Genomic DNA, 13,417 nt, shown 5'->3' with positions numbered 1-13,417 from the left:
CGTTTTTTTGGTGATGCTGTGATAAATTTAATTCATTATTAGTTATCTGCTGAAATATGTTGCTTAAGAAATATAGAACACAAGCCCTCATTTGCTCTAGAAGAAACCCCTGTCGAAGAGTTAGAAAGTTGCTAGTGTAATACAACAGTAAAATGTAGTTCAAAACAAAATTGGGTCGTCAACGGTTAATTGCCACGTTCTAGTTTGAGAAAAATGAGCTCAAAAATCTGCAATATAAAAAAAAAATCCTACAGGACAATAACACTATTTATAGGCATTGTAAAATTACTTACAGTATTCAGTTGTTACTGTGACCGTTTCCGCAATTTGGAAAAATGGTACATAATATGCATAATATATAAGTTTAATGTACTGACATACTTTCCAACACATAATGTTAAAAGTCTTTCAAAAAGCCTGTTCTATTTTCGTCCCGAAATTTTCACCAAAAATTTTTCTTTTCTGCGTTGTCTGTTTTTCAGTAAGTTTTGGCAAAAATGTTTGGAGTACATTTTCAGCTGAAGAATGCCTCCAAGTTATAAAAACTCTTGAAACTTTTTTCACTTCACGACACATTTAGCAGAAAAAATTGCTAATTTTGCCGGAGGTCGTAATTGAAGCCTGCTCCTGAGGTAATGTGCCTTTCGACACGTTTCATGTATTCAAGAGGAACACAATCAGGTTTATTTTTTTAACGTAATAGGCAGTTTTACGTTAACTGTGGCACGGTCGATAGTGTCCGTCCGTGAATGAGGTCTCGAGTTCGATTCCCGGGTCGTGCAAAGTTCTATTGCTCTTTTATAATTTATATTTGGAGTTTGGTAACGTGTTCCGTTGTTCCGTTGTTGTCCCGGTTCACGGCAATAGGCTGGCCTTCTATGACTTCGGACTAACATTGTTTATGACAAAACGTCTCATACACCTCTATCCACACCTTTGAGTATAAAAGGCGTGATATTGTTTGCTCTCAAAATTTTAAACTATTTCCATACTAAATTAAATGAAAATAATGCAGCGGCTTGCCCGCGAAATTGTTACAAGCATAGTAAAGAATTTTACAGAATAGATACGGTACTATTGTACCTAGTACAACAGTGCCGTATTTATACTAATATCATAACATTGTAGAGTTTGTTTGTTTGAACACGCTAACAGGAATTGTTGGTGCGAGTTTAAAAAATATGTTACTGATATACTGGATAGCCTGTTTATTAAGGAAGGCTATAAGGCTATATATAACACCAAGCTGCAAACATTAGGAGCGGAGTAGCGATTAAAAACGGGGAAATTATGATTTCTCGCTTATGTGACGCAAGCGAAGCTGCGCTGGTCAGCTAGTAACTAATAAACCAATTTCACGTATAATTTAGTGCGTGGCATCGCGTGACGTCAGGACATCCTAGTCAAACATTGATATGTCATTGTGATGGACGAGCTTTGACGCGACTATAAATTATGTACATGGACGGCCAATGGACGGATGTCAACATGAAAGCGTTTCCGCCAACATCCTATATTCTATCATTAATTTTCAAACAGCCTGTATGTCTTGAGAATTTTGTATTATTTTTTAGATATGCGATCCATTTGAATGAATAATAATAAATAAATAAATCATTTTATTTTCAAGCTACAATGGCTCATAGACCTTACAAACTAACATAATAAAGCCGTATTTCATTGAACTATAAAATTTAAGATTACTTGTGTTAAAAAGCAATTACTTATACATTTTTTTTATTAGTTTTGGACTATTGACATACAAATGCTCTTAGAAAAAAATCTACTCGGTACCTCTAGCGCATTTTGCAAGAAATATTTTCAAATATAATACACTCACTACTTGATAATACCTAGCTTAGAAATCACTTCACAGCATACGCCTTAACAATAACGCCGCAAAATGATTTTGATAACTAATTTAACATGTAATTTTGAATAAGAGCGTATCTCACTTTACAGACACAAGTCATACGCCCTTTTCAAAATGACATTTTCATATTTTCACCATAGAAATTCCCACTCAAAATTAACACATATTCAAATAGTTATTACTAAAATTGCCATACATATTAAACTAAAGTGTTAATAAGCATTCAAATACCGCGGCGACGTATGTTGTGATCATCAAAGGAAATGTTAGTACATAATAATATTTAGGTAATAACTAAATGTTCATATATGTATGTGGCGCAAGAACAAACATACAAGCAACTCAATGTAAAACCATCAACAAAACAACTATTTGTGTATCGCCAGATATTTGTTCCATATCGAACTGAACTCCGGACGCGCTGCCGTGACTTTGCTACGGTGACCGTCAATCCTGTCTTCAACCAAATCTTTTTCTCAACTTGTTGGGATAGCAGTCTCATCTCAGATCTGAATATTAGTATTTTTACATTGAGGGACTGTTTCTCGGATCTCCACAACCCAGTTACTTGGGTTATAACACGGTATCCTTAGTACGACTGGTTGTCAGAATTTTAATCTCCTGACTACAGTGCCTCGATTCTCTACTACTATCGACTACCGACAACCGGCTAGCTATCGAAATTTTGACATTTAGAATGTACTGCCAAAATGTTTCCTACGACACCCGTGAGAGGCGCTGATCAGATTTTCATACAAAATTTCTCGATGACAGGTCGGTTGTCGGTAGTCGATAGTAATAGAGAATTGAGCTACTGTACCGCGATTCTGTACAACTATCGAGTATCGACTACCGACTCGCTATCGAAAAATTTTGTATGAAAAATTGATCAGCGCCCCTAGCGGATTTTTGCAAACAACTATGTTCTTCAATGGCGCCATTTTTCACCAAACATTAAAATAAAATTAAATTAAATATTTATTTTTGCTGGAGCGCTCTTGGGGCAATTCGAAATTCGAATTTCGAAATAAAATATTCTTTCCATTTTTAATTTTAATAAATTATTTAAATAATCAATATTAGATAATATAATTTTAGGAAGACTAGGCCAACGAGGCTCAATAGGTATTGTTTCAACGTAGGAAAAAAAAAACGATGATTATTTTTTTGTGTTGATAATGTTTCGTTGAACAACATTAATTATGATATTTTTATATTATTGATTTATTTTTATTAATACCGTTTAAAGTCGACTATAATTAATATTTATGAGAATAATACCTTTTATAATTATTTTTTATCCACTATATAATATATTTAAAATTAGTTTATACACAATTATTTCCAAGAAAATTTTATTTAAAGAACAAATTTTCAGAACGAATCATTTTCTCACTTTAAATGTCAAGTTTTCGATACTCAATAGGTCGCGATTCTCTGCCGGATTGCTGCCGGTTTCCTAACGAGTAGCTCGATAGAAATGTATGGTATTCGATAGCGTGACGTTAGTATCGAATGTACAGAATCGAGGTACTGGTGACGAGTGTCAAAGATCTGTTAACATTACAGCCGGCACACACAATTAAACATCTCTTTCGAAACACAAAGAAACTAAGTATGTATAATATGATCATCCATCCACTGACCCCCCTCGGTAAGCGTAGCTTAACCTGAGAGATTGGTCCGCAAGGCTGTTGTTACTTAACCACGAGTTCCTCAACCAAAGCTGTCAATATTGCCGTACTCCTTCCACAAGTTTCAAGACGTGCTCCGCCATTCGCTTGACGAATTAATACACGAACCACCTCTCTATATTAACTCTACGCACGGAATATCATTTGTCTTGTACAGAATTAGTTCCGCGTATGATAGACTGCTTCAAAGGGAATACGGTAGTGAAATGCGATACGATTGGTTATAACTGATATTGAGTGGGTTAATTTACGTGAGTTTACTAGTAGTATAGATCATAGATTATGCATGTATACTAGTGGTTAAATCCGTGACCTCATACCTAAAAACATTGCTTATTAATAAATAAATAAAATAAATAAATTTAACCCATTACTGTCCCACTGCTGGGCAAGGGTCTCCTCCCGTAATGAGGGAGGGGTTAGGCCTTAAGTCCACCACGCTGGCCAAGTGCGGGTTGGGGACTTTGCATGCCCTCAATAAATGTATTAAACAAATTTTTAGGCATGCAAGGTTTCCTCACGATGTTTTCCTTCACCGTTGGAGCATGTGATAATTATTTCTAATACACACATAACTTCGAAAAGTCATTGGTGTGTTGCCTCGGATTCGAACCTGCGACCATTGGCGTGGGAGGTGTCAACTTATACCACTCGGCTATCACTGCTATATCATATCATCAGTAAAATTATTGCAAATATTAATATACTAGCTGACCCGCGCAACTTCGCTTGCGTCACATAAGAGAGAATGTGTCAGAATTTTCCACGTTTTTGTAACACTTTTTACTGTTACCCTGCTCTTATTGGTCGTAGCGTGATGATATAAAATATCCTTTTTTTCAAGAAAAATATTGTCAAAATTAATTATATCTCTTAATATAACGAAATCGCGCTAAGGCATATCCGCCATTAAAACAGTTGCCATGACAACGGAATTTTGTTAATTCAGTATCATTATAATATTGAATATTCGCGACTTCGAACGCCACCTGAATTTTCCCGGGAAATGCGTCATTTTCCCGGGGTAAAAAGTAGCCTATGTCCTTTCTCGGGTATCAAAATATCTCCATACCAAATTTCATACAAATTGGTTCAGTAGTTTAGGCGTGATTGAATAGCAGACAGACAGACAGACAGACAGAGTTACTTTCGCATTTATAATATTAGTATGGATTTGCAATAATTTTAAATGCAAGTCTGTCTGTGACGCCTTTACGTCTAAACTGCTGTAAGGATAAAAATGAAATGAAGTATGGAGGCAGTTTTAAACTGGGTATGATATCCACACAGGCAAAATCACGGGCACAGTTAGTAAATTAATAAATTGAAAGTAAATAATATTTCATGTACCCACATCATGAATTTAATTCTCTTAGCTTTAGTGTAATTATATCGTATAAAATATAAATTCTAGAGTTTCTATTAAGTCTTTTTCTTCTATTCAGTTTTCATGAAAAACCTTTTTCACTCAAACCACCATAAATTTTATAAACTGCAGCATTCTACAAATAAAAGGCTTTAGTACTATTAAAATATATTGTTAATAAAAAATGGCGGCGGGCAAACATTCGCCGCATCATTAGTGCCTCTTAAAAGTGGTTTTTACTTGTATTTGAAATAACACCTTGAATTAATAAACTACAAGCAAGAATACACCCAGTACTTAGAAACTTTAGGTTGAATTTTAATTGAAGTTAGTTGTCGCTTATAACGTTTTAGTTTCGTATAATTGTAAAACTTTCAAATTGGTGTGTGTAAACTGTTTTCAAGGAAAGTGAATTAGGCCGAATGCTGTTTATTCCTTTGCCTTTTTGCGGTATACAATTTTAGTGAAGTCTGGCTATTTGAGTTGTTACTTCGTTATTCTGTGTTCAGATTAAACTGGTTTTCTTTGGTTTTAATTTTGTTAGTGGCTTTGCAGGATACTTACTTTAGATGAAAGATATTCATGAATTTCAAGAGTAATACAAATATTTTTATGGTCTAATTGTGAGGAAGAAGAACAAAAGTAACTGCATAAAAAAATGGTCACGCCTTGCGAAATCTATATTAGCCCCGATGGTTTCAAAAAAATCCCAAAATGTAACAAGCAACTAGTTGTGTCATGTCTTCCTATAACGATGAAGTCATCTTCAAGAAATAACCAAGGTGGAGGTAACCGACGAAGAGTTTCAGATGTAAAATAGTACCTTTCACTATAATATAATCTTTTTTATACTTTTCAGGTTTCCTACGGCTAGTCAAAAGCGTCATTACTACCAAATTTCGAAAAGCTGCACTGAAAACCCTATTCAAATTTGTCTGAAAAGCTCGACCCATCGAAATGTCAAAAACACGAATTTTGGCCAAAAACTCTTAGTACTGATACCGTATGCTATGCAGTTGGTAGTAAACCGTCAGTTAGCCGATAGACTCATTACTATCGGACTGAGCTAGAGCCTCTAATCAAGTGTCTTCGCTCCACGTCTGATTAAAAGGATTTTTACATTCCACGACGCGATGCCTTGAATTTTTAGCGAAGAATTTTAAATTTCCTCCTTTGCCGGTAAAAGGGATTCAAGTGGGAGATACTTTGCATTTTACTTCTAGGAACTGTGAATGCGTTTGGTCTAGGAGTGATTTGTTGGAGGTTTCAATCTGGTTTAATGTTTTGTGGTCATTGCTTTTTCAAATAGTCTTAATAATATTTTGTTAGTACACCGTTCATGGTTTTGAGGACGAGTGTCGTAGATCTAAAACTTTAATTTTTAGATTTTTATTTTTACAACTTACTTGACATTTGATTTTGCAATATAAATGCAGTCAGGTTGTATTTTGCATCCATATTTTGTTTGATTGATAATACTCTCTATAATAGCCGTGACACTCAATCAATTGTAAGTCTGGACGAGCTGCTGTAAAAAGTATAAGTACTTTTGGACAGTTGTTAAAAGCCCATATCAAACTCATGCACATTAATAAGCTGGGATGTTACTTAAAACGCTTTAAAACAGTAATCTCAATTACTTTTTACCTACAAAATTATATATAACCCAGAAACTAATAACCACTTCGTACAAACCAAAAGCAATATAACTACAGAATGTTCTACTCTTCACGGACACAAATTCCTTGAAAGCCAGCAATCCAATACAAAGTGCAGTGACCACAGCAATGTGACCGATTAATTTACAACACAGCAATTTGTACTGAATGTAGAATGACCGGCCATCTTGTCCAGAGGGACACAATTTCTCAGGCTTTACTGCACTTGGGTTTAGACTGTGGCTTTCAAGGACATTGGGGGGTGTATTGATTGGTGGGTAGTGGTATTCTACAGTCGATAGCTTGAGCTTTTGGCTAACCATTTTAGCGGTTTATTTTTATTTAAGTTTGATTTTATGTGTTATCATGATACAGAATGTTTTGATTTTTCTATTAAGCTTAATGTAATGACTCCGAGCCTAAAACGAGTATTTGTTGGTTAGAGAGAAAAATTGGTTATCGGCGTTATTTCCACAGCGTAGGAAAAAAACTATTTATCAATACGATGAACTTTACTTACTTACTTATCAAAAATCTGCCGATTTCGAAAACAATGCCTATGTCCAGTAGAAAGACTGCAATAAGCGAAATTACCTCTATTATTTTTGATACCAAAAAAATGAGTTAACTGTTTCGATCATACTTTACTCTTTAGTTAAATCACCAGAAAAATCTTCATAAAGCCCCAGCGTGCATATGACAGAAATTCTATCTCAAAATCATATTCGGAACTATATCAATATTACTTTAGATAACGCTCTCAATAACACTCATACGGTATTTGTTAGCAACATGCGTTGTATTATCTGATTGTGCGCGAGTGGACTCCATCGGTGAGAGTTTCTACCGACTGAGCGTCTCTAATCAACTATGTTCTGCTTCAAGGAACGATTAAATAGGTTTTTATAGTGTACGATTTGTCGTGACGATAATTTACGGGAATATTTGAATGTCTGCCTGCTTGTTCATTCAGCTACAGCGGTCTGTTTAAATCAAACCAGATTCTGGTTCATGCACGAGTTTATTAAAATTTATAGTGTTGCACAATGCACAGCTACACTCTCTATTCGGCGGTACAACCTGGAAAAGACTAGAAGAGTTCGGGACTAAAGTCTTTAGGTTCTCTTTGAGGCAATGAGAACTACGACCTCAGCTTTTTCACGGAAGTTGTTAGTGTTTACCCAATGCAAACATTAATAATTTCTTGACAGAAAACATTTAAGAAATATTTTAGACATCAAAGCGACTTTTACTCGCGATGAATGTGATGTAAACGTGCAAAAAATACGACTTCTCGACTTGCGTCAGACATGCGATGAAATGCGATGCACAGGGCATATGGCAATATAATCAGTAGGCACTATAACTATCTTAATATTTCAAAATATTAGGTTCCTAGTTTGAAATAATAAGCGTAGTTTATATAGAATGTTAATAAACCACAGTTATCCTTGATTGGGTGTCGATATCACTGTTTACAAATAGACGATCAGATATACCCGCGTATAGATAATACATACAATTATACGGAAAAACCTGTAAAAATCCCACTTGTAAACTAACCGACACTTATCTTTTTTCCATTAAAACATTTGTGGGATTTCCACTAACGTAGACTTATCTTCATAATTATATAAATATTTCATGACACGTAGTGTAATTAATTCCAGCCGTGTTAATATTTCATATTGTTAACTACTAGCGAGTAGCTGACATTTGAAATTAGTAAAAAAAAAATCTAAAGAAACTTGCCAAAGCCGTTGATTTAACATACAAAATTTATTGATAACTAAGATTTTGGTGACAGTCTAGTTCTATGAAATCATTCCTCAGGAGTTGTAAAATACAACACAACAAAAACCGTACCAATCAATCAGCCTAGCCTTTCTTCCAACTATGTTGGAGTCGGCTTCTAGTCTCACCGGTTGCAGCTCAGTACTCGTATTTTACACGGAGCGACTGCCTATCGGATCTCTACAACACAGTTACCTGAGTTATAACACGATACTCCTCGGTAATACTGGTTGTCAGACTTTCAAGCTTCTGACTACTGGTGACGACTGACAAAGATCTTTGAAAATAACAGCCAGACCCCACAATTTGCCTTCCGAAACACGGAAGAACTCAATATGTATAACTACCACCCATATAATAATATAGACGACCTCGGCAAGCGTAGCTTAACCTGAGAGATCGATCTGTGAGGCGGTTGTCTTTTTTTTACCCGTTACTGTCCCACAGGGCAAGGGTCTCCTCACACACGAGGAGGAGGGGTTTCAGGCTTTTAGTCCATCCTGCTGGCCAAATGCGGCTGTTACTTAACAAAAATCGTATCGTTTCATCTAAAAGTATACAAACCGAACCGCCCGGGTTTAATCGAAGTTTATCTAGGAGTTTGAAATACGGTGTCCAGAAGGCGTTGTGCGATAGATACCTATGTTGGCAGCTAAATTATTGCCTACAAATGATCGGTTTTGCTATTGGAGTTTATCTAAACGATCTTGAGTGCAAATCTGACGAAGTAACTTGTCTAGTTCTGATGGAATTTGAAATGAATTGGTTCTTGTAATGCAGTTCGGTTTGTCTTCTGGGTGGTGAAGATTAATAAGTAGAATGTCAATATGGTTATATACCTCTATATTATCAGGTTACCTTCTAAAATGAGACTGGTAACGTTTTCCGTTCTTTATGCTTAATTCTGCTGTTCTAAGCCATTACTTCCATATACGACCTCACCTCACCTTGGTCTCTTGGCGGTCATAAATAATTGCCGCTATTTCTAGTCCTTTTTCTATTAACGATAAGTGTTCTAATTCGCTACAGAAGTGATCAATTGATTTGTAACGCACTTCTAACAGATAGAGGCTATATATCGTATTACTTAAGTATTTTACTTCTTCAAGTTCATTATCGTCAAATCTTTAAGGCTTCAAAAGCCATCTACAAACGCAAATAACTCTACACTTCCTCAATTTGTACCTAACCAACATAATACACAGCTCCGAGACTACTAAAATGTAACACCATAAACGTTAAGCAACACAAACCCTATAACCGTATGTAATTTGTATTTAAAATTTAATATTCTGAACGTTCTTAGTTGCACAGCTGTGTAGTGTTTCCAAACGGGATTTCACCGGCAATTAGTTCGGAGTAAACGTTCACTTGACTCGAACTGAAGGGTTAAAACGGAGCATAAAACTCTGTATTTTCGCTTGCCTTATGCTTTAATGGGAAGTAGGAACGTACAAAACACATTGAGGTCGGAATTTCGCTTGAAGTTTGACGGGTAATCAATGTTTTCATTTTGTTTTCAATTTTGATGAATAGGTTTTTTGTTATTACATCTGTTCTATACAATCAATAAGGGTGAGGCACCCATAGCCAGTTGCGCTCACCGGTCAGTAAACCTGTCGGTTAAGCAACCCTTGGTGCGGTCACTCCATAGATGGGTGACCGCAGGTGGTATTGGAACTGGATGTCTCCGTGCTATGGAGGGCACGTAAAAAGTCGGTCCCGGTTGTAGTCAATCAAGATAACAGTCGTTAAGATAGTATACGTCAAAGGCCTTCGGGCGGCTTAGACACTATGTTGATCACTAACCATACGATAAGAAGAAGATTCAATAATTGTGTGCCTTTTAATGAGTTAGGATTGATGTGTATTGAGGGCGTGTATGATCTAGGCGACAATGTCTGAATAATCAAGTCTCACGTTTGGTCAGGTAAAAGTTATTTTTGATCGATATCTGACGGCGTCTGCGATATAGAGGTTAGTGTTTACGACTAATGATGAGTTCTCGGGTTCGATGCCGCGTCACGCAAAGTCCTATCGGGCTTACCTAATTTATCTTAGATACATTCGGTATATGGCAGAACACTCGTTCCCTGATGCAAGAGTCTTAACAATGTAAATGACAAAACGTATGCATCCATTCACCCCTGCTTACACTTGTAACTATAACAGGCGTGATATTGAGTGTGTTTCATATTTACTTTGACAAAATTAAGCATATTATTATTATCTTATCACGACCATATCAGCAAGCAAAAAGTAAACTACGCTTGTGCTTTTTCCTTGTATTTTTATCGATAAATATAACCACAGTTGCATGTTATGTAACACTAATTGTTTACATTAAATACAATTTTTTTCTAGGAAACATACTTGAAATAGTTATTGTTATAATTAGTTTACAATTTGTGACTTTGAGATTAACAATAAAACAGTTTACCAAAATACACCTAAAGGAATGTTACAATGAACAAAATTACAACCATAATGTGTATTTATATTAAACCAGTTGACCCGCGCAGCCCCATCCACGAATTTTCTTTGCATTTCTTGGTTTTTTTTTTTCCCAAAAATCAATTTTACAGAAACAATATGACAGTAAAGCCGCTTTTGAAAGTTGCGTTCAGCGACATATGTAACGATTCATTTCTATATACATATATAAAACAACCAATTTTCAAAATCATTACATCAATTTTCGAGCCCACCTCCAACAGTCAAACTAACACGCCACTACAACAAAGTCTCACAAAATTGTCAATTTAAACTGTAATACGTATGCGAGTACGTATCAATGGTAATTTATTTCATTTAGCAAAGTGAGGAGCGGCCATCACTGAATAATGCAACATTTTCTTAGAGATTTTTCCTTCGGCCACTTGCTTTATTGACTCCTCAGTGCTATTGTTTGTTAAGGCTATGTAAAAAATCTATGGAGAGCTTTGACATTTTGTTGCTTTGATAATGGAGTGGGGATTTTGTTAATTGTTTTCTATTTTTGTGGTTAGCAAACAGTGTTTTCTATTTTTGTGGTTTACAGACGTGAAAATAGCGGTATAACTAATTCAAAAAATTTAATTCTTTTCAAACTTTTAAGTTTCTCCTTCGAAAAACTATTGTTAAATAGGGGATAGGTAAGGCAAACAAAAACTTATTTTAGTGATATTTCGTGATTTTTGTATTAAAGTGAATATTTATCTTGTAGGCAATGATTTTCTAAATATACTGAAACACGTTTTTCATTTTCATATTTCGTAAATCTATGAGTCAGTAGCATGATTCTCTACAATTGGAACCGTCAAGTACCGAGAGTTTGACATTTAAAATGTACTGCCAAAATGGTTTCTACGACGCCCGGTAGAGGCGCTGAACCGATTGTCATGCAATATTTTTGATATCCAGCTGGTTGTCGCTAGTCGATAGTAGAAGAGAATCGAGGTAAAAATAAAACAAAATATTAGACATGTATTTTTGATACTAAGTATTAAAGTATATAGTGGGACAGACTTTCGCATTTAAGTAGCGTAGATGATTCACGTTTAGATAAACAATTAATGATATAAGCTATTTATTCTTATCTCTACAACAAAGGTATAAATATAAAATTATCATCCTATCTATTATATTGTATCGGCAGGGATTATAATGATTCATCTTCAGATATTTATTTGAAAGATAATATGTGTTTAATTGATGATAAAACGTCTGGAAAATTTTCGTCTAATCTTTGAACTCTTCTAAAATTTGAACTTCTTCTTCGTCTAAAATTTGAACGTTTAAATTTTTTCATGCGTAAATGTAAAAAGCAATAACTCGATTCTCTACCACTATCGACTACCGACAACCTAGCGGCTAGCTATCGACATTTTAACATTTAGAATGTACTGCCAAAATATTTCCTACGACGCCCGTCAGAGGCGGTGATCAGATTTTCAAACAAAATTTCTCGATGACAAGTCGGTCGTCGGTAGTCGATAGCAGTAGAGAATCGAGAGCTACAAGTAACAAAATATATGCGCTTATTTTCTTATTTTATCTTAGGGGTAAGGTTTCCGGCTAGTAGACTGTTGCCATCTCGACCTCTAGTGATCTTTTGTGTCACTTCCTTCTTCGATACTTCAGACGGTTAGTTAGTCGTATGGTTAGTGGTCAACCTAGTGTCAAAGTTGTTCAAGCCGCCCGAGAGGCCTTTGACATGGCTTAACGACTGTTAACTTAGTAGACAACTGCCGGGATCGATTTTTTACGTGCCATCCGAAGCACAGAGATGTCCAGCTTTAATACCACTATGTGGTCACCCATCTATGGAATGACCGCACCAAGGGTTGCTTAACCCACACTTCCGACTGTTGTTACCTATTATCTTCTGGTTTTGGGTATCCGTAACGTAGTAGATTCAGTATTTTAATATAATATCGCGCTGGCTATGCTTAAAAGTAGGCTGAGGTGCACAGAGTACACCACTTTTGGAAATTTATGTTGTAATCGGCCCATGATAAATTAAATTACATTCTGTTACATTTTAATACCGCTTAAAGTCGCTATCATTGCGTCGGGAGGCGTTCGATTCCCACACGGAACAATTATTTGTGCGAACCACATATAATTGTTTCGGATCTGCTTGTACTTTGTGTCCGTTGTTAGTATGTTTGTTAAAGTCCCCGAGACACAAGAGCAATTCTTAATGCGGGAGTTGTCTTTTTCAAATATAATAGTAAAAAATTGCTTCCATAATTTTTTCCAATTGTACTATCAATTAAAAATAATTATATCGATACACCTAACTAACGAATATTTACCAAATATTATTTGCAATGTTTTTATTTTGATTGTGAGTTTCCTGTTATTCATGAACACAATCCTAGCATTGTTTATTTCATAAATTAACACAATATATCATACTATACATTGTATGCAACAGGAATTACTAATAAATCCTTCCATGAAAAACAACACAAAATCTTTTTTATCCATTCTATCCAAAACCCTTACTAAGTCGGATAAAGTAAAAACAACATATAAACCTTAATAT

The sequence above is a fragment of the Anticarsia gemmatalis genome, chromosome 13, assembly GCF_050436995.1.
Source record: "Anticarsia gemmatalis isolate Benzon Research Colony breed Stoneville strain chromosome 13, ilAntGemm2 primary, whole genome shotgun sequence".
In the NCBI taxonomy this organism is placed as follows: Eukaryota; Metazoa; Arthropoda; class Insecta; order Lepidoptera; family Erebidae; genus Anticarsia; species Anticarsia gemmatalis.
This window is presented reverse-complemented; position numbering follows the sequence as displayed.